At 39.1% G+C, this 21,478-nt stretch overlaps 2 non-coding genes across 2 annotated transcripts; both read left to right on the top strand.

The window, feature by feature from the left end:
• Positions 1-716: 716 nt before the first annotated feature.
• Positions 717-824, top strand: LOC130984252 (small nucleolar RNA R71). Its single transcript, XR_009088198.1, has one exon. It is a non-coding gene; the product is annotated as a small nucleolar RNA R71 (small nucleolar RNA).
• Positions 825-16,246: 15,422 nt separating this feature from the next.
• Positions 16,247-16,350, top strand: LOC130983680 (small nucleolar RNA R71). The gene has a single exon (XR_009087660.1). It is a non-coding gene; the product is annotated as a small nucleolar RNA R71 (small nucleolar RNA).
• Positions 16,351-21,478: the final 5,128 nt, after the last annotated feature.

Here is a 21,478-nt window from a genome sequence, read left to right as displayed (position 1 = left end):
CTTGGGAGAGTACTAGGAGGGAGTTCAGTAATTTTCTTGCTCAGCTGTCCCACTTGTCCTTCCAAATTTCTGATGGAGGACCTTGTTTCATTCATGAAACTTTGAGTGGTTTTGATTAGATCAGAGACCATTGTTGCTAAGTCAGAAGTACTCTGCTTAGAACTCTCTGTCTGTTGCTGAGAAGATGATGGAAAAGGCTTGCCATTGCTAAACCTGTTTCTTCCACCATTATTGTTATTGAAACCTTGTTGAGGTCTCTCTTGATTCTTCCATGAGAAATTTGGGTGATTTCTCCATGAAGAATTATAGGTGTTTCCATAGGGTTCTCCTAGGTAATTCACCTCTTCCATGGAAGGGTTCTCAGGATCATAAGCTTCTTTCTCAGATGAAGCATCCTTAGTACTGCCAGGTGCATTTTGCATTCCAGACAGACTTTGAGAAATCAAATTGACTTGTTGAGTCAATATCTTGTTCTGAGCCAGTATGGCATTCAGAGTGTCAATCTCAAGAACTCCTTTCTTCTGATTAGTCCCATTGTTCACAGGATTCCTTTCAGAAGTGTACATGAATTGGTTATTTGCAACCATTTCAATTAGCTCTTGAGCCTCTGTAGGCGTCTTCTTCAGATGAAGAGATCCTCCAGCAGAGCTATCCAAGGACATCTTAGATAGTTCAGAGAGACCATCATAGAAAATACCTATGATGCTCCATTCAGAAAGCATGTCTGAGGGACATCTTCTGATTAATTGTTTGTATCTTTCCCAAGCTTCATAGAGGGATTCTCCATCCTTCTGTCTGAAGGTTTGGACTTCCACTCTAAGCTTACTCCATCTTTGAGGTGGAAAGAACTTTGCCAAGAAGGCATTGACTAGCTTTTCCCAAGAGTCCAGGCTTTCTTTAGGTTGAGAATCCAACCATATTCTAGCTCTGTCTCTTACAGCAAAAGGGAATAGCATCAGTCTATAGACCTCAGGGTCTACCCCATTAGTCTTGACTGTGTCACAGATTTGCAAGAACTCAGCTAAAAACTGATGAGGATCTTCCATTGGAAGTCCATGGAACTTGTAATTCTGTTGCATTAGAGAAACTAATTGAGGCTTAAGCTCAAAGTTGTTTGCTCCAATGGCAGGGATAGAGATGCTTCTCCCATAGAAATCAGGAGTAGGTGCAGTGAAGTCACCCAGCACCTTCCTTGCATTGTTGGCATTGTTGTTGTTTTCGGCTGCCATGTCTTCTTTTTCTTTGAAGAATTCGGTCAGGTCCTCTAAAGAGAGTTGTGCTTTGGCTTCTCTTAGCTTTCTCTTCAAGGTCCTTTCGGGTTCAGGGTCAGCTTCAACAAGAATGCCCTTGTCTCTGCTCCTGCTCATATGAAAGAGAAGAGAAAAAGAAAATGTGGAATCCTCTATGTCACAGTATAGAGATTCCTTGAAGTGTCAGAGGAAAAGAGAAATAGAAAGAAGAAGGAGAAGAAGAATTCGAACTTTAATTAGATAAGGTTCGAATTGTGCATTAAGAAGGAGTGGTACTCCATAAATAGAAGGATGTGGGAAAGAGGGAAGAGAATTTTCGAAAATTCAATTAAAAAGATTTCAAAAACATTTTAAAAATTGATTGATAATTTTCGAAAATTGAAAGTGGGGAAGAATTAAAGTGATTTTTGAAAAAGATTTTGAAATTAGAAGTCAACAAGATTTGATTGAAAACTATTTTGAAAAAGATGTAATTACAAAGATATGATTGGTTTTAAAAAAATGTGATTGAGAAGATATGATTTGAAAACAATTTTAAAAGATATATTTTGAAAATAATTTGAAAAGATATGATTTTAAAAATTTATGACTTGCCTAACAAGAAAAGATATGATTCAAACATAAAACCTTCCTCAACAGAAAAGGCAAAAAATGTTCAATCAAATCATTAATTGTTAGTAAGTATCTTTGAAAAAGGAAAGAAATTGATTTTGAAAACATTTGATTGATAAGATTTGATTTGAAAAAGATTTGGTTTTGAAAAACTTTGAAAACTTGAAAAAAAATTGATTTGAAAACAAAATCTTCCCCCTAGCACCATCCTGGCGTTAAACGCCCAAAATGCTACCTCTTTGGGCGTTAAACGCCCAACCAGGTACCCTGGCTGGCGTTTAAACGCCAGTCTGCCTTCTTCACTGGGCTTTTTTGAATGCTCAGCTTTTTCTGTATAATTCCTCTGCAGTATGTTCTGAATCTTCAATTCTTTGTATCATTGACTTGAAAAGACACAAATTAAAAATATTTTTGGATTTTTTTTTAATAATCAAAATGCAACAAGAATCAAATAACAATGCATGCAAGACACCAAACTTAGCAGTTTGTATACTACTGACACTATATGAGACACATAAACACTCAAGCCAAAAGAATTCAAAGATCAAAGTAAGAAATCATCAAGAATTACTTGAAGATCCTTAAGACACATGAATGAATGCATGCAATTGACACCAAATTTAAGATGAGACACTAGACTTAAGCAAGAAACATCAAATATTTTTGGTTTTTATGATTTTGTAAATTTTTTTTTTTTGTGTTTTTCGAAAATTAAGTGGAAAAAGATATCAAAATTCTCAATGAGAATTCCAGGAATCAGTGCAATGCTAGTCTAAGACTCCGGTCCAGGAATTAGACATGGCTTCACAGCCAGCCAAGCCTTCAAAGAAAGCTTCGGTCCAAAACACTAGACATGACCAAAGGTCAGCCAAGCCTTAGCAGATCACTGCTCCAAAAGCAAAATTGATGAAAATCAACAAGCTCTTGTGGTGATAAGTTGAAACCTCGGTCCAATCAGATTAGACATGGCTTCTCAGCCAGCCAGATTTCAACAAATCATCATGAAACTCTAGAATTCATCTTCAAGAATTTCGAAAAAAAATAAATACCTAATCTAAGCAACAAGATGAACCGTCAGTTGTCCAAACTAGAACAATCCCAGGCATTGTTACCAAAAGCTTGCTCAAAACTTGAACAATCCCCGGCAACGGCGCCAAAAACTTGGTGCGCGAAATTGTGAACTATACTTTTCACAACTCTCATAATCCCTGGTCATGAACTCCAAAAACTTGGTGGTTCAATTCCATGGCATTACACAACTTCGCACAACTAACCAGCAAGTGCACTGGGTCGTCCAAGTAATACCTTACGTGAGTAAGGGTCGATCCCACGGAGATTGTTAGCATTGAAGTAAGCTATGGTCATCTTGTAAATCTTAGTCAGGCAAACTCAAATGTATATGATGATGAACGAAAATAACATAAAAGATAAAGATAGTGATACTTTTGTATATCATTTGTGTAAGAGCTTCAGACAAGCATATGAAGATGCCTTCCCTTCCGTCTCTCTGCTTTCCTACCGCCTTCATCCAATCCTTCTTACTCCTTTCCATGGCAAGCTCGTGTAGGGTTTCACTGTTGTCAGCAGCTACCTCCCATCCTCTCAGTGAAAGCGAGAGCATATGCTCTGTCACAGCATAGTGGAATTCAGCTGTCGGTTCTCGGTCAGGCCGGAATAATATCCATTGATACTTTTGCGTCTGTCACTAACGCCCTAGCCTGCTAGGAGTTTGAAGCACGTCACAGTCATTCAATCATTGAATCCTACTCAGAATACCACAGACAAGGTAAGACCTTCCGGATTCTCTTGAATGCTGCCATCAGGTCCTGCCTATACCACGAAGACTCTGATCTCACGGAATGGTTGGCTCGTTTGTCAGGCGAGCACTCGGTTGTCAGGCGATCAACCATGCATCGTGCAATCAGGAATCCAAGAGATATTCACTAAGCCTCAGATGCTTGTAGAACAAAAATGGTTGTCAGTCACCTTGTTCATGGGTGAGAATGGTGATGGGCGTCAATCATCACCTTCATCAAGTTGAAGAACAAGTGATATCTTGGACAAAGAACAAGTGGAATTAAATAGAAGAACAATAGTAATTGCATTAATACTCGAGGTACAGCAGAGCTCCACACCTTAATCTATGGTGTGTAGAAATTCCACCGTTGAAAATACATAAGCATAAGGTCTAGGCATGGCCGAATGGCCAGCCTCCCAATGATCTAAGATAGCATAAAACGAAGATAGCTACCAAAGTCTCCTTTAATACAATAGTAAAAGGTCCTACTTATAGATAACTAGTAGCCTAAGGTGTACAAAGATGAGTAAATGACATAAAAATCCACTTCCGGGCCCACTTGGTGTGTGCTTAGGCTGAGCAATGAAGCATTTTCGTGTAGAGACTCTTCTTGGAGTTAAACGCCAGCTTTAGTGCCAGTTTGGGCGTTTAACTCCCAATTAGGTGCCAGTTCCGGCGTTTAACGCTGGAATTTCTTGAGGTGACTTTGAACGCCGGTTTGGGCCATCAAATCTTGGGCAAAGTATGGACTATTATATATTGCTGGAAAGCCCAAGATGTCTACTTTCCAACGCCGTTGAGAGCGCGCCAATTGGGCTTCTGTAGCTCCAGAAAATCCACTTCGAGTGCAGGGAGATCAGAAACCAACAGCATCTGCAGTCCTTTTGAGTCTCTGGATCAGATTTTTGCTCAGATCCCTCAATTTCAGCCAGAAAATACCTGAAATCACAGAAAAACACGCAAACTCATAGTAAAGTCCATAAAAGTGAATTTTAACTACAAACTAATAAAAATATACTAAAAACTCAACTAAAACTACCAAAAACATACTAAAAACAATACGAAAAAGTGTACAAATTATCCGCTCATCAATTCTCCTAGTGAAGTATGATGATTCTTGAACATAGCTACTTTATGAGTCTTGGCTGTGGCCCAAAGCACTCTGTCTTCCAGTATTACCACCAGATACATACATGCCACAGACACATACTTGGGTGAACCTTTTCAGATTGTGACTCAGCTTTGCTAGAGTCCCCAATTAGAGGTGTCCAGGGTTCTTAAGCACAGTCTTTTTGCCTTGGATCACAACTTTATTATTATTATTATTATTATTTTTTTTTTTTGTTTTTTTTTGCATTCAATGCTTTTTCTTGCTTCAAGAATCAATTTGATGATTTTTCAGATCCTCAATAACATTTCTCCTTTTCCATCATTCTTTCAAGAGCCAAAAATTTTAACATTCTTAAAACAACAAATTCAAAAGACATATGCACTGTTCAAGCATTCATTCAGAAAACAAAAAGTATTGTCACCACATCAAACTAATTCAACTAGTTTCAAAGATGAATTCGAAATCCTGTACTTCTTGTTCTTTTGTGATTAAAGCATTTTTCATTTAAGAGAGGTGATGGATTCATAGGACATTCATAGCTTTAAGACATGAACCTTAAATTTTATTAATCATGAATTAAGAACAAGACTCAAAAATAGATATAAGATAAGACTAATAGTAATAGAAAACAAAAATTTAAATAGACTCCTAATGATAGAGGTTATCACAGAGTTAGGACTCAACAACCTTGATTTTGAGAAGTGGATGCTCCCTCAACTTGTGGGGTATTTGACCCTTCAAGGGAGAGCTTTTGGCGCTTCAACTCCTGTAGCTCACGCCCCTGCTTCTCTTGTTCCTTCAGCAATTTGCAGAGCATGCAGTTTTGATTCTGTTGTTCTTCCTTAATTTGTTCCATAGCTTCTTGCAGCTTGGCAACAGATGCTTCTAGACGAGTCCAGTAGTCAATTTCAGGAAGTTCAGGGAGGAACTCCTGCGCCCTCCTTTTGATAGAGTTATCTTGCATTTGTCCTTCCATTGACCTCTTGGTGAATGGGTGCTTAATTGGGATGAATTCATCTACTCCCATCCTTACCCCAGCATCTTTATATAGCAAAGAGATTAAGCTTGGGTAAGCCAGTTTGGTTTCAGTGGAGTTCTTGTTTGCAATTGTATAAATCTCACAAGCAATCAGATGATGAATCTCCACTTCTTTTCCCAGCATAATACAATGAATCATCACTGCTCTCTTGATAGTGACCTCAGAACGGTTACTAATGGGCAAGATAGAACGCCCTATGAAGTCCAACCAGCCTCTTGCAACTGGTTTGAGATCTTCCCTCTTGAGTTGGTTTGGGACACCTTTTGAATTGGTCATCCACTTAGTTCAAGGGAGGCATATGTCCTCTAGAACTTGATCCAACCCCTTATCTACTCTCACCATTCTCCTATTAAAGGATTCAGGATCATCTTGTAGTTGAGGTAATTTGAAGACTTCTCTTATTTTGTCCAGATGGAAGTAAATAATTCTCCCTCTGACCATGGTTCTGTAGTTATGAAAATCGGTTCCAGTCATTCTCTGCTTATCTGTCAGCCACAGATTTGAGTAGAATTCCTGAACCATATTTCTCCCAACTTTTGTCTCAAGGTTGGTTAGAACTTCCCATCCTCTGTTTCGAATTTGCTTTTGGATCTCCGGATATTCATCTTCTTTCAGATCAAATTTAACTTCCGGGATCACTGACCTTAGACCCATTATTTTGTGGTAATGGTCTGCATGTTCTTTGGTTAAGAACTTCTCTTGACTCCAAAGGTCTTTTGGAGCATTCTCTTTCTTGCCTCTTGAGTTGGTTTGTTTTCCTTTGAGGGCCATGATCTTGATGAGCCTTAACTTAGTTATCACAGAAAAACACACCAAACTTAGAGGTTTGCTTGTCCTCAAACAAAAGAAAGAAAAGAGGAGAGAGAGGAGGAGAGCAAATTCGAATGGTGGGGAAGGGGGTGTGGCCGAACATATATTTATAAGGAAGGGAGAGAGAGTTCGAAAATTTTGAAGGAGATTTGAGAAGATATGGGAAGAAATTGAGAGATATTTGAGTTTTCTTGAAGAAGATTTGGAAAGGATTTGAAAGAGATTTGAAGAATGATTTTAAATTTGAAAATTTGAAGGTGAATGATGAAAGTTTGAAATGTATTAATGTAGAAAATTATGGATTAAAACAGGAAAGTTTGAAAAAAATTTAAGTGGAAAGCAAAATCTCTGTCTCCCACCTTTCTGGCATTAAACGCCCAGAATGGTATCCATTCTGGCGTTTAACGCCCAAATGTTGGCCAATTTGGGCGTTTAACGCCCAGCCAGGTACCCTGGCTGGCGTTAAACGCCAGAAACCCCTTCATCACTGGGCGTTTTGCTAAACGCCCAGGATGCTGCACACCTGGCATTAAACGCCCAGAATGGTGCCCATTCTGGCGTTTAACGCCCAAAGTACCCCTTACTGGCATTTTTTCGCCAGCAAGCTCCTTTTTTCTGCTTTTTGCACTGAATCCTTCTGTAACTCTGTGAATTCCTTCAATATTGTTACTTTCCCTTTGAGAATATGTATCAAACTTTGATTAAACAAAACAGATAACCTGCTAATGACTGGGTTGCCTCCCAGCAAGCGCTTCTTTATTGTCTTTAGCTGGACCTTCACTGAGAATCATTCAAGCCTCAGTTTTGAGCATTCTTGCTCAAATTTGCTTTCAAGATAATGCTTGATCTTATGTCCATTAACAATGAACTTTTTGTCAGAATCAGTATCCTGAAGCTCAACATATCCATATGGTGACACTCCTGTAATCACATACGGACCCCTCCACCGGGATTTAAGTTTTCCCGGGAACAGTCTGAGCCTAGAGTTGAAGAGCAGAACTTTTTGTCCTGGCTCAAAGACTCTGGATGACAACTTCTTGTCATGCCACTTCTGTGCCATTTCCTTATAAATTTTTGCATTTTCAAAGGCACTGAGTCTAAATTCATCTAGCTCATTTAGCTGGAGTAATCTTTTTTCACCGGCTAACTTAGCATCCAGGTTTAGGAATCTGGTTGCCCAGTAGGCTTTATGTTCCAGTTCCATGGGCAGATGACAGGCCTTGCCATACACAAGTTGGTATGGAGAGGTTCCTATTGGAGTCTTGAATGCTGTTCTGTATGCCCACAGAGCATCATCCAAGCTCTTTGCCCAATCCTTTCTACGGGCAATTACAGTCCATTCTAGGATTCTTTTTAGCTCTCTGTTAGAGACTTCAGCTTGCCCATTTGTCTGTGGATGATATGGGGTTGCCACTTTGTGGCTAATTCCATATCGGACCATAGCAGAATACAGCTGTTTATTGCAGAAATGAGTGCCCCCATCACTGATTAGTACTCTGGGAACACCAAACCTGCTGAAAATATGTTTCTGGAAGAATTTCAGCACGGTCTTAGTATCATTAGTGGGTGTAGCAATTGCTTCTACCCATTTAGATACATAGTCCTCTGCCACCAGAATGCAAGTGTTTGAGTATGATGGTGGGAACGGACCCATGAAGTCAATACCCCATACATCAAATAATTCAATCTCTAAGATCCCTTGTTGAGGCATGGCATATCCATGAGGCAAGTTACCAACTCTTTGGCAACTGTCACAGTTACGCACAAATTCTCGGGCATCTCTGTAGAGAGTAGGCCAGTAGAAGCCATATTGGAGGACCTTAGTGGCTGTTCGCTCACTTTCGAAATGTCCCCCATACTGTGATCCATGGCAGTGCCATAGGATCCTTTGTGCTTCCTCTCTGGGTACACATCTGCGGATCATTCAGTCTGCACATCTCTTAAAGAGATATGGCTCATCCCATAGGTAGTACTTGGCATCTGAAATTAATTTCTTTCTTTCCACCCTACTGTACTCCTGGGGCATGAACCTCACAGCTTTGTAATTTGCAATATCTGTAAACCATGGAGCTTCCTGAATGGCAAAAAGTTGCTCATCTGGGAAGGTCTCAGAGATCTCAGTAGAAAGGAGGGACGCCCCAGCTACTGGTTCTATTCGGGAAAGATGATCTACTACTTGGTTCTCTGTCCCTTTTCTGTCTCTTATTTCTATATCAAACTCTTGCAGAAGTAACACCCATCTTATGAGCCTGGGTTTTGAATCCTGCTTTGTGAGTAAGTACTTAAGAGCAGTATGGTCAGTGTACACAATCACCTTTGATCCTACTAGATAGGATCTAAACTTGTCAATGGCATAGACCACTGCAAGTAACTCTTTTTCTGTGGTTGTGTAATTCTTCTGTGCATCATTTAGAATACGGCTGGCATAATAAATGACGTGCAGAAGCTTGTTATGCCTCTGTCCCAACACTGCACCAATGGCATGGTCACTGGCATCACACATTAGTTCAAATGGTAATGTCCAGTCTAGTGCAGAGATGACTGGTGCTGTGACCAGTTTGGCTTCCAGGGTCTCAAATGCCTGCAGACACTGTGTGTCAAACACAAATGGTGTGTCAGCAGCTAGCAGGTTGCTCAAAGGTTTTGCAATTTTTGAAAAATCCTTTATAAACCTTCTGTAGAATCCTGCATGCCCCAGAAAGCTTTTGATTGCCTTAACATTGGCAGGTAGTGGTAATTTTTCAATTACCTCTACCTTTGCCTTATCCACCTCTATTCCCTTGCTTGAAATTGTGTGCCCAAGGACAATTCCTTCAGTAACCATAAAGTGACATTTCTCCCAGTTTAAAATCAGGTTAGTCTCTTGGCACCTTTTCAGGACAAGTGCTAGGTGGTTAATGATGACTGGTCATCATATACCCATTTTTCAAGCTAATTTTACTTGTTTTGTTAGTCTTTATGCACTTTCTTGCATCCTAAGTAATTGATTTGGAGTGAAAATGCATAACTTCTTTAAATCAAACAACCACCATGAAATTAATGTTAACTCATGAGGTTTAAGCTAAATTTAATTGATTTTTAATTGATTTATAAGCCTTGTGAATTTAGTGATACTTTGAGTGGTTGTTTTGGTTTATTGTAGGTGAAGAAAAGAAGAAAAGAGAAAAGCGTGGCCTAAGAAAGTGTGGTCCAAGGAGAAGAAAGCGTGGCCCAAGAGAGAAGAAGTGTGGCGCATAAAAGGAGGAATGCAAGCATTGCCCTCCACAAGGGCACACTACCCTCTAGGAGGGCAACATAAGGGAACAAAGCATGAAAGGCAACTCTGCCCTGCCCACTACAAGGGCAGAGCTCAAATTTGTGCCTTGGAATCAAGAAGAACAAAACCTTGCCCTGCCCTCCACAAGGGCAGTATCGGGCTCACCAAGGGAAGAAAATCAAAGGAAAATGCCCACAATGCTTGCCACAAGAGTTGAACACGGGACCATGAGGAAGCAAGGAATTAAGCTTCACTTTGGTACCAAGAAAGCCAAGGAAAATGGGTAGCGTGTGTAGCATCCAAGTTTCGAACTCGGGACGTCAAAGTGGAAACACTGCCCTGCCCTCCGCGAGGGCAGGGCAGTGATGTTATCTATGAACTTGATAGCTACGATTTAGGAAATTGCACGATCGGCAAAATTCCTTTCGGCAAGTGCACCGGTTATCGTCAAGTAAAAACTCACAATAGAGTGAGGTCGAATCCCACAAGGATTGGTTGAGTGAGCAATTCAGATTAGAAGTATGTTCTAGTTGAGCGGAATCAAGATTTAGATGAGAATTACGGAATATAAAATTTCATGAATTAAAGAGCGAGAAGCTAAATTGCTGAAATTAAAAGGGATAGGGGTGATTGCATGAATTTAATTGCAGAATGTAAAGAGAAAGTGTAGATCAGAAATGGGGAGTTCATTGGGTGTTAGGAGATATTGAGATCTCCGAATCAAAACAACTTTTATCCCTTCCTCAACCAATGCATTCATTGAATTTTGCTTGGCAATCTTATATGATTGGATCCCAATCCCTTGGCTCACCAATTCTCTCTAAAAACAAACAAATTCCCAATCCCTTGGTTTAAATGTTCATAAGAAGAGATGATGCTCGATCACTGATTATACCACACAGTTTCATGAACCACAATTTGGTAGGATTACATGTCACAATATCCATCCAAACCCCAATCCAATTCACTGTGAGAAAGCTTCTCTAGCATGAATCCTCCATTCCTTTCCCAAGGTTCCGAAGGATTCCAATTATGGATAGTTTCTTTCCCAAGACAACTACCCAATGGAATTAGATCGAGAAGCTTTCTAACAAAATTCAAGAGAAAAGATTGAAGAAGAAGATAAAACTATTATTGATTCATTGAATTACAATAGAGCTCCCTAACCCAATGAAAGGGGTTTAGTGAGTCAAAGCTCTGAATTCAATTACAAGAGTATGAAAACTAGCAAAATGATCAAAAAGTTCCCTAGTGTAAAAAGTGATAACTAACTTAAATTCTATCCTATTTATACACTTTCTAAATTGAGCTTCTGTTGTGTTTCTTGGGCTTTGAGGCCTTTCCCTGATTTCCTTTTGCTTTAGGTTTATGGTCCATAATCCTGATGAGGCTGTGATCCAATTCTGTAACATTCATTGAGCAAACTTAGTGATAAACAAGTAATGACACGAGACTCAACAAATTGAAGTTCCAGACTCATCAATTTTTCAGGCCCAATCCCATAAACCATGATATTCAAGTGGGTTTCATACCATAATACGTTTAAGTTAATGTTTGTGCTCAAATGCTAAGTTAAACTTCAATATATTTGGCGCGGAAACCCTTTCAAAAAGTGGCGTTTAAGTTGAAGTTTAAGTTTCAGTTTAAGGTTAAACTGAAACTTAAACGTGGAAATGGAAGAAAGCAACCCAGGAGTGTGAAATGTCGAACACGTTTAAGCTTCAGTTTAAGGTTAAACTGAAGCTTAAACGTGGAAATGAGAAAGCAACCCTGGAGGAGAGAAATAGTCGAACACGTTTAAGCTCCAGTTTAGTCGAACACGTTTAAGCTCCAGTTTAAGGTTAAACTGGAGCTTAAACGTGGAAATGCTCCTGGTGCCTTTCTTACTTCTGGCGTTTAACCTCCAGTTTAAGGTTAAACTGGAGGTTAAACGTGGAAATGCTTCCTGGTGAGAAATTGTGTCGAACACGTTTAACCTCCAGTTTAAGGTTAAACTGGAGGTTAAACGTGGAAATGCTCCCTTGGTGAAATTCTCATTCTGGCGTTTAACTTCCAGTTTAAGGTTAAACTGGAGGTTAAACGCCAGTTTCAGCATTTCTCAACTTCCATGATTCTGGCGTTTAACTCCCAGTTTAACCTTAAACTGGAGGTTAAACGCCAATTTCAGCTTTGATGCATTTCTCATTCTGGCGTTTAACTTCCAGTTTAAGGTTAAACTGGTGGTTAAACGCCACTTTCAGCGTTATATGGCTTGGCAGTTTAAGTTCCAGTTTAAGCTTAAACTGGAACTTAAACTCCACATGTGATCTTCAAGCTTCCTTTATTGATTTTGTTGCTTCCTTGCCTAGCCTCTTCTTCCCTGAAATCATCCAAACAATTGCATCAAAGTCTTGCAAAATTTCATGAGAAATCTTCTATTCATAGCATTCAAGTAATATAACTAAAAACTCATGGAATTTGCATCAAAATTATACTGTTTGGACGATTCATTACTTTGTTGTTCATTTAACCATTCTTGGTTACTTTAAGCTCAAGAAAATGCATAAAACAACTAAAACTAACAGGAAAATGCTAGTGAAACTAGCCTAAGATGCCTTGGCATCACAACACCATACTTAATACTTGCTTGTCCCTAAGCAAGTCCTGAGTTATTTGAGAAGAAAGTATGAATCAAAAAGCAATTACATTGGCTATATTAGCAAGCATTTGAAGTTCATCAGAAGGGTTTTATGCAGAAAGTTACAGCATCACTTTTTCATTCTTATCAGGTAAGATTATCACTTTTTCATTGCATCCATCAAACACTGCTATGGCCTCTTGTTATTCTTATGTCCTTGGCACTTTTTCCTTTCTTTGTTTTTCTTTTTCTTAGAGCTCCTTTGCTCCTTGTTTGCTCAGTGTCATGTGTTGCACAAGCCTTTGGCATTTTCTTTTTCTTGTCAGTGCACTACACATATCCACTACAGGCATTTTAGTTCACATTTCTTCTTGAGACATTGGTGCCCAGCACTTCTTTGTGTGACTAAATGTTTTGTATTTAGGTTGCTCTTGATAATGGACTTTTGGTTGATAATCCCGGGTTAGTTAACCCAAGTTACCAAGTGTTGAAACACTCCTCAGAACCTATTCATCCAAGCATATCCTTAATACATAAACACCACAGGCATTTGTCTCAGAAGTTCAAACCATTGGTGCCTAGCTTATTTTCTCAATTGTTTTTTTTTTGCTTTTTGGTTGCCCTTTTTCAGTGGCTTTTCCTTCTTCTTTTTCTTTCTTTTTCATGTCCAAAGACATTTATTCATCAAGATCCATAGACAGTATTCAACTTCTACACAAAAATGATAATTCTACACTCAATTTCCAGTGAGCTGACTAAACAATCAAGCATGCATACCACCACTTAATTCTACTTGATTTGTCACTAATTGAGCCAAGTTACTTTTATTCAAACTTTTCTTTTATTTTTGGAAACAGAACAAGCATGGTAAGCATTTGTTTAAGAATGTGGAGTTATATCCAAACATCTAGGCATTCACTTTATTCAAAGCAGTAAACTAACACTCATACTAAAAACTTCACATTCCAGAAAGATTCAACAATTACAGTTTAAACCAGAACAAGCATGCTTTTGTTTGCCTTTTAAAGAATGGTCAAGGAACCACACCACCTTGTGAAATTTCTTGTTTTCTCTTTGTTGCCAGGAAACAATTTGATTTCTCCTTCTTCTCCTAGTTGTTGCTTCATGTTATTTCTAAGATCCTTGTTTCCTTTCCTGCAAGGAGTGATGAAGTTGCTTGCTTCTCAAGCACTTGAGTGGTTAGCTCAACTATGTATGGGTAAGTGTCTGAGTTTTAAGTTGGTGTGTGAACACCAATCTTAGTCTCTTACTTACTCCTCTGCTCTCTGAATCCTTGAATTCTCCTTGGAATGAAGTTGCTGCTAAGGATTTTAAGCATTTCTGTGATTGCTTAGAATGGTTGTTTCCTTCATATAATTCAAAGGTTGTTGTGTTCAGTTGATCTGTATGGTGGAACACCAAACTTAGAGTCACACATTCCCATTTGAATTATTGATCCACGAATTCATTGTTTGGTGTGAAACACCAAACTCAATTCTTTGCAATGCACAGAAACTACTTCACCTTTTTATTGAAACAAATAAAAGAAACAGCAAATGGGTATTACCTCAGGTTGGGTTGCCTCCCAACAAGCGCTTCTTTAACGTCACTAGCTTGACGGTTGTCCCTTGTTAGGGTGGATTGTAGTGCTTGATGTCCTCTCCTCTCACTATGGAAACATCCCCATTTGATTCCTTCATGATTTCCAAATGTTCCATAGAAAGAACTTTCCTGATTGTGAACACTTGAGGGAGCTGGGAAGGAATGGGTTTGAGGCCAGGTGGGATTGGCAGATAATGACTTGATATCACTTTATCTCCCGGAGAGAAACCTTCAGTGGGAATTTTCTTGTTTCTCCACCCTCTTGGCAATTTCTTTACAATTCTTCCCTCTCTCTTGAGGATTTCTTCATTGACCCTTATGCTAGGAGGACCCTTCTGATCTGTTTCTATTGATTCTTGTGGCTTTAACTCTTGCAATTCTTGTTTGCCTTCAAAGGATTGTTTTAGAGTTTCAGCTGCTGGATTGCTTTCCTCCAAACACAGATGGCTACTATCATCCTTAGGCTTTTCAGGTTCTGGTTCAGGCTCAGATGCAGGTTTAAAAACATGGAAAATGAGCTGTTCATCATGTACTCTCAAAATTAGCTCTCCTTGTTCTATATCTATGAGCGCTCTAGTAGTGGCTAGAAATGGCCTTCCCAGAATGATAGGGTGTAGGTAGCTTTCCTCCATGTCCAAAATGACAAAGTCTGTAGGGAAAAAATAATTTCCCACTTTCACCAGCACATTCTCAACTACCCCTTCAGCTTGCTTTTGAGTTTTGTCAGCCAGTTGTATGATTACATCAGTGGATCTCACCTCATTCAGTTGTAGCCTCCTCATAAGAGTCAGAGGCATCACATTTATGCTAGCTCCTAGATCACAGAATCCTCTGTCAATTTTTGTTTCCCCTATGATGCAGGGGATATGAAAACTTCCTGGGTCTGTTTTCTTAGAGACCATATCCTTCTTGATGAGTGCACTGCATTCTTTGTTCATTATTACAGTTTGTCCTCCCTTCAAAACTCTTTTCTTGCTCAGCAATTCCTTCAAATACTTGATATGTGTAGGCATCTGCTGGAGAATCTCAAGAAAGGGAATATTGATATGGAGAGACTTAAATGTCTCTAAAAACCTTGAATATATTTTCCCTTTTTCACCTCCTCCTAACCTATGAGGAAATGGTGCTTTTGGTTGGTATGTTTCCAGCATGCCTTCCTTTTGCATTTCCTTGGCTTGCTCAGTTTCACTTTCCTGCTTAGCTTCTTCCACACCTTCTTTCAAGATTTCTGGCTCCTTTTCTGAGGGTCTGATTCCTTCTTCTTCTGAGATTTCATTCAATATGGTGATGGCCTTGCATTCTTCCCATCTCACTCCCTTTTGTTCCCCTTTAGGATTCTTTTCAGTGTCACTAGGGAACACTGCAGTTGACTTGGGGGCCTGTTGAGATAGCTCTCCTACTTGAGACTCAATCCTCTTGAGTTTTTCACCATGGTTCCTTAAGGTGGATCTCACATCTTCCCTAAAGCTTTTCAACTCACTTATGTCCTGACCCATGTTTGCTAGCATTCCTTCTATCCTGTTTAATTGATCTTGAAATTATTGGTTCGGATTGGATTGGGCAGGTTGATTATTTTGGCCATGATATGGTGGTTGGGAGTAAGTGTTTTGTGTGGCTTGGTATGATCTTTGGTTGGAGTTTTGGTATGTGGAATTGTTATGTTGGTTGTGGTTGTAAGGTTTGTGGTTTTGTGGTTGGGTTTGCTGGTTTCCCCACCCAAAGTTTGGGTGGTTTTTCCATCCTGGGTTGTAAGTGTTGGAATGTGGATCATATGATTGCTTTTGTTGGTTTCCCACATAGTTGGCCTCTTCCCAATCACCTCCTTCAATGCTTACTTCCTCTTGATCTTGTGTGTGTATTGCAGCCACTTGCTTTGTGTCTAATTTCCTGGTGAGCTCTGCTAGTTGCTTGGCAAACACCTTGTTTTGGGCTAAAATTGTATCAACATGGTTCAGCTCCATGACTCCCTTAGTGTTGTGCCTCTCTGAAGCATAGTAGTACTCATTCTCAGCCACTGTCTCAATCACTTCAATGGCTTCTTCCACAGTCTTTTTCCTGTTCAATGAACCTCCTGATGAATGGTCTACAGCCTTCCTTGATTCATAAGAAAGTCCATCATAGAAAATATGCAATTGCACCCAGTCATGGAACATGTCTGGTGGGCATTTCCTTGTCAATTCTTTGAACCTCTCCCATGCCTCGTAGAGCGTCTCACCATCTTGTTGTCTAAAAGTCTGAACCTCAGATCGAAGCCTATTGACCTTTTGTGGCGGGTAGAAACGTGCCAGAAACTTGCTCTCCACCTCATCCCAGGTTGTTAGGCTCCCCCTTGGGAATGATTCCAGCCACTTAGCTGCCTTGTCCCTAAGTGAAAATGGGAACAAGAGCAGTTTATAGGCATCTTCCTGGACTCCATTGGACTTCACAGTGTCGCAAATTCTCAGGAATTTTGTGAGATGTTGGTTTGGGTCTTCATTAGCACTCCCACCAAATGAACAATGATCCTCCACCAATGATATTAGCTGTGGTTTGAGTTCAAAATTGTTGGCCTGAATTGGTGGTTTCTGAATGCTGCTACCACAATTCCCAGAGGTTGGGTTTATGTATGAACCAAGAACCCTCCTCTCAGGAATGGCATTGTTTCCATCAGCCCTCTCATGGTTGTGAACTTCTCTATCCATGTTGAGATCTAGAGCTTCCTCAAAATTGTCCTCAGATTCTCCTTCAGATTCTTCTTCTCTCAGTACTCTCTTCCCTCTTGCTTCCCTTCTAAGTCTATGAAGGGTCCTCTCTGGTTCGGTATATGGAGGAGTTGATGTCTCTCCTCTCCTACCTGTCATACAAGAACACAGCACAGGCAGCAAACAAGTGAAATACTCTTGGTTAATGGAAGAGTATGGTTAGAGCAGTTGAGGAATTAATTCAAATAGTTAGTGGGTCAGTGAGTTAGTTGCTTGAATCTAAAGGCATAAGAAAGAAAAAGCAAATAACAGAGTGCAGAAATTAAAATTCAACAAGTAACTTGAACTAAATTAACAAAACAAGAAAAATGCTCAATCTAGTTAACTTCCAATTTGAGAATTGTCAATCGAAAACCAATCCCCGGCAACGGCGCCATAAACTTGATGTAGCTATGAACTTGATAGCTACGATTTAGGAAATTGCACGATCGGCAAAATTCCTTCCGGCAAGTGCACCGGTTATCGTCAAGTAAAAACTCACAATAGAGTGAGGTCGAATCCCACAAGGATTGGTTGAGTGAGCAATTTGGATTAGAAGTATGTTCTATTTGAGCGGAATCAAGATTTAGATGAGAATTACGGAATATAAAATTTCATGAATTAAAGAGCGAGAAGCTAAATTGCTGAAATTAAAAGGGATGGGGGTGATTGCATGAATTTAATTGCAGAATGTAAAGAGAAAGTGTAGATCAGAAATGGGGAGTTCATTGGGTGTTAGGAGATATTGAAATCTCCGAATCAAAACAACTTTTATCCCTTCCTCAACCAATGCATTCATTGAATTTTGCTTGGCAATCTTATATGATTGGATCCCAATCCCTTGGCTCACCAATTCTCTCTAAAAACAAACAAATTCCCAATCCCTTGGTTTAAATGTTCATAAGAAGAGATGATGCTCGATCACTGATTATACCACACAGTTTCATGAACCACAATTTGGTAGGATTACATGTCACAATATCCATCCAAACCCTAATCCAATTCACTGTGAGAAAGCTTCTCTAGCATGAATCCTCCATTCCTTTCCCAAGGTTCCGAAGGATTCCAATTATGGATAGTTTCTTTCCTAAGACAACTACCCAATGGAATTAGATCGAGAAGCTTTCTAACAAAATTCAAGAGAAAAGATTGAAGAAGAAGATAAAACTATTATTGATTCATTGAATTACAATAGAGCTCCCTAACCCAATGAAAGGGGTTTAGTGAGTCATAGCTCTGAATTCAATTACAAGAGTATGAAAACTAGCAAAATGATCAAAAAGTTCCCTAGTGTAAAAAGTGCTAACTAACTTAAATTCTATCCTATTTATACACTTTCTAAATTGAGCTTCTGTTGTGTTTCTTGGGCTTTGAGGCCTTTCCCTGATTTCCTTTTGCTTTAGGTTTATGGTCCATAATCCTGATGAGGCTGTGATCCAATTCTGTAACATTCATTGAGCAAACTTAGTGATAAACAAGTAATGACACGAGACTCAACAAATTGAAGTTCCAGACTCATCAATTTTTCAGGCCCAATCCCATAAACCATGATATTCAAGTGGGTTTCATACCATAATACGTTTAAGTTAATGTTTGTGCTCAAATGCTAACTTAAACTTCAATATATTTGGCCCAGAAACCCTTTCAAAAAGTGGCGTTTAAGTTGAAGTTTAAGTTTCAGTTTAAGGTTAAACTGAAACTTAAACGTGGAAATGGAAGAAAGCAACCCAGGAGTGTGAAATGTCGAACACGTTTAAGCTTCAGTTTAAGGTTAAACTGAAGCTTAAACGTGGAAATGAGAAAGCAACCCTGGAGGAGAGAAATAGTCGAACACGTTTAAGCTCCAGTTTAAGGTTAAACTGGAGCTTAAACGTGGAAATGCTCCTGGTGCCTTTCTTACTTCTGGCGTTTAACCTCCAGTTTAAGGTTAAACTGGAGGTTAAACGTGGAAATGCTTCCTGGTGAGAAATTGTGTCGAACACGTTTAACCTCCAGTTTAAGGTTAAACTGGAGGTTAAACGTGGAAATGCTCCCTTGGTGAAATTCTCATTCTGGCGTTTAACTTCCAGTTTAAGGTTAAACTGGAGGTTAAACGCCAGTTTCAGCATTTCTCAACTTCCATGATTCTGGCGTTTAACTCCCAGTTTAACCTTAAACTGGAGGTTAAACGCCAATTTCAGCTTTGATGCATTTCTCATTCTGGCGTTTAACTTCCAGTTTAAGGTTAAACTGGAGGTTAAACGCCACTTTCAGCATTATATGGCTTGGCAGTTTAAGTTCCAGTTTAAGCTTAAACTGGAACTTAAACTCCACATGTGATCTTCAAGCTTCCTTTATTGATTTTGTTGCTTCCTTGCCTAGCCTCTTCTTCCCTGAAATCATCCAAACAATTGCATCAAAGTCTTGCAAAATTTCATGAGAAATCTTCTATTCATAGCATTCAAGTAATATAACTAAAAACTCATGGAATTTGCATCAAAATTATACTGTTTGGACGATTCATTACTTTGTTGTTCATTTAACCATTCTTGGTTACTTTAAGCTCAAGAAAATGCATAAAACAACTAAAACTAACAGGAAAATGCTAGTGAAACTAGCCTAAGATGCCTTGGCATCACAACACCATACTTAATACTTGCTTGTCCCTAAGCAAGTCCTGAGTTATTTGAGAAGAAAGTATGAATCAAAAAGCAATTACATTGGCTATATTAGCAAGCATTTGAAGTTCATCAGAAGGGTTTTATGCAGAAAGTTGCAGCATCACTTTTTCATTCTTATCAGGTAAGATTATCACTTTTTCATTGCATCCATCAAACACTGCTATGGCCTCTTGTTATTCTTATGTCCTTGGCACTTTTTCCTTTCTTTGTTTTTCTTTTTCTTAGAGCTCCTTTGCTCCTTGTTTGCTCAGTGTCATGTGTTGCACAAGCCTTTGGCATTTTCTTTCTCTTGTCAGTGCACTACACATATCCACTACAGGCATTTTAGTTCACATTTCTTCTTGAGACATTGGTGCCCAGCACTTCTTTGTATGACTAAATGTTTTGTATTTAGGTTGCTCTTGATAATGGACTTTTGGTTGATAATCTCGGGTTAGTTAACCCAAGTTACCAAGTGTTGAAACACTCCTCAGAACCTATTCATCCAAGCATATCCTTAATACATAAACACCACAGGCATTTGTCTCAGAAGTTCAAACCATTGGTGCCTAGCTTATTTTCTCAATTTTTTTTTTTGCTTTTTGGTTGCCCTTTTTCAGTGGCTTTTTCTTCTTCTTTTTCTTTCTTTTTCATGTCCAAAGACATTTATTCATCAAGATCCATAGACAGTATTCAACTTCTACACAAAAATGATAATTCTACACTCAATTTCCAGTGAGCTACTAAACAATCAAGCATGCATACCACCACTTAATTCTACTTGATTTGTCACTAATTGAGCCAAGTTACTTTTGTTCAAACTTTTCTTTTATTTTTGGAAACAGAATATGCATGGCAAGCATTTGTTTAAAAAGGTGGAGTTATATCCAAACATCTAGGCATTCACTTTATTCAAAGCAGTAAACTAACACTCATACTAAAAACTTCACATTCCAGAAAGATTCAACAATTACAGTTTAAACCAGAACAAGCATGCTTTTGTTTGCCTTTTAAAGAATGGTCAAGGAACCACACCACCTTGTGAAATTTCTTGTTTTCTCTTTGTTACCAGGAAACAATTTGATTTCTCCTTCTTCTCCTAGTTGTTGCTTCATGTTCTTTCTAAGATCCTTGTTTCCTTTCCTGCAAGGAGTGATGAAGTTGCTTGCTTCTCAAGCACTTGAGTGGTTAGCTCAACTATGTATGGGTAAGTGTCTGAGTTTTAAGTTGGTGTGTGAACACCAAACTTAGTCTCCTACTTACTCCTCTGCTCTCTGAATCCTTGAATTCTCCTTGGAATGAAGTTGCTGCTAAGGATTTTAAGCATTTCTGTGATTGCTTAGAATGGTTGTTTCCTTCATATAATTCAAAGGTTGTTGTGTTCAGTTGATCTATATGGTGGAACACCAAACTTAGAGTCACACATTCCCCTTTTAATTATTGATCCACGAATTCATTGTTTGGTGTGAAACACCAAACTTAATTCTTTGCAATACACAGAAACTACTTCACCTTTTTATTGAAACAAATAAAAGAAACAGCAAAGGGGTATTACCTCAGGTTGGGTTGCCTCCCAACAAGCGCTTCTTTAACGTCACTAGCTTGACGGTTGTCCCTTGTTAGGGTGGATTGTAGTGCTTGATATCCTCTCCTCTCACTATGGAAACATCCCCATTTGATTCCTTCATGATTTCCAAATGTTCCATAGAAAGAACTTTCCTGATTGTGAACACTTGAGGGAGCTGGGAAGGAATGGGTTTGAGGCCAGGTGGGATTGGCAGATAATGACTTGATATCACTTTATCTCCCGGAGAGAAACCTTCAGTGGGAATTTTCTTGTTTCTCCACCCTCTTGGCAATTTCTTTACAATTCTTCCCTCTCTCTTGAGGATTTCTTCATTGACCCTTATGCTAGGAGGACCCTTCTGATCTGTTTCTATTGATTCTTGTGGCTTTAACTCTTGCAATTCTTGTTTGCCTTCAAAGGATTGTTTTAGAGTTTCAGCTGCTGGATTGCTTTCCTC

The sequence above is a fragment of the Arachis stenosperma genome, chromosome 5, assembly GCF_014773155.1.
Source record: "Arachis stenosperma cultivar V10309 chromosome 5, arast.V10309.gnm1.PFL2, whole genome shotgun sequence".
Taxonomy (NCBI): Eukaryota; Viridiplantae; Streptophyta; class Magnoliopsida; order Fabales; family Fabaceae; genus Arachis; species Arachis stenosperma.
The sequence above is the reverse complement of the archived record's forward strand: the minus strand, read 5'-3'. Positions and strand labels throughout refer to the sequence as shown.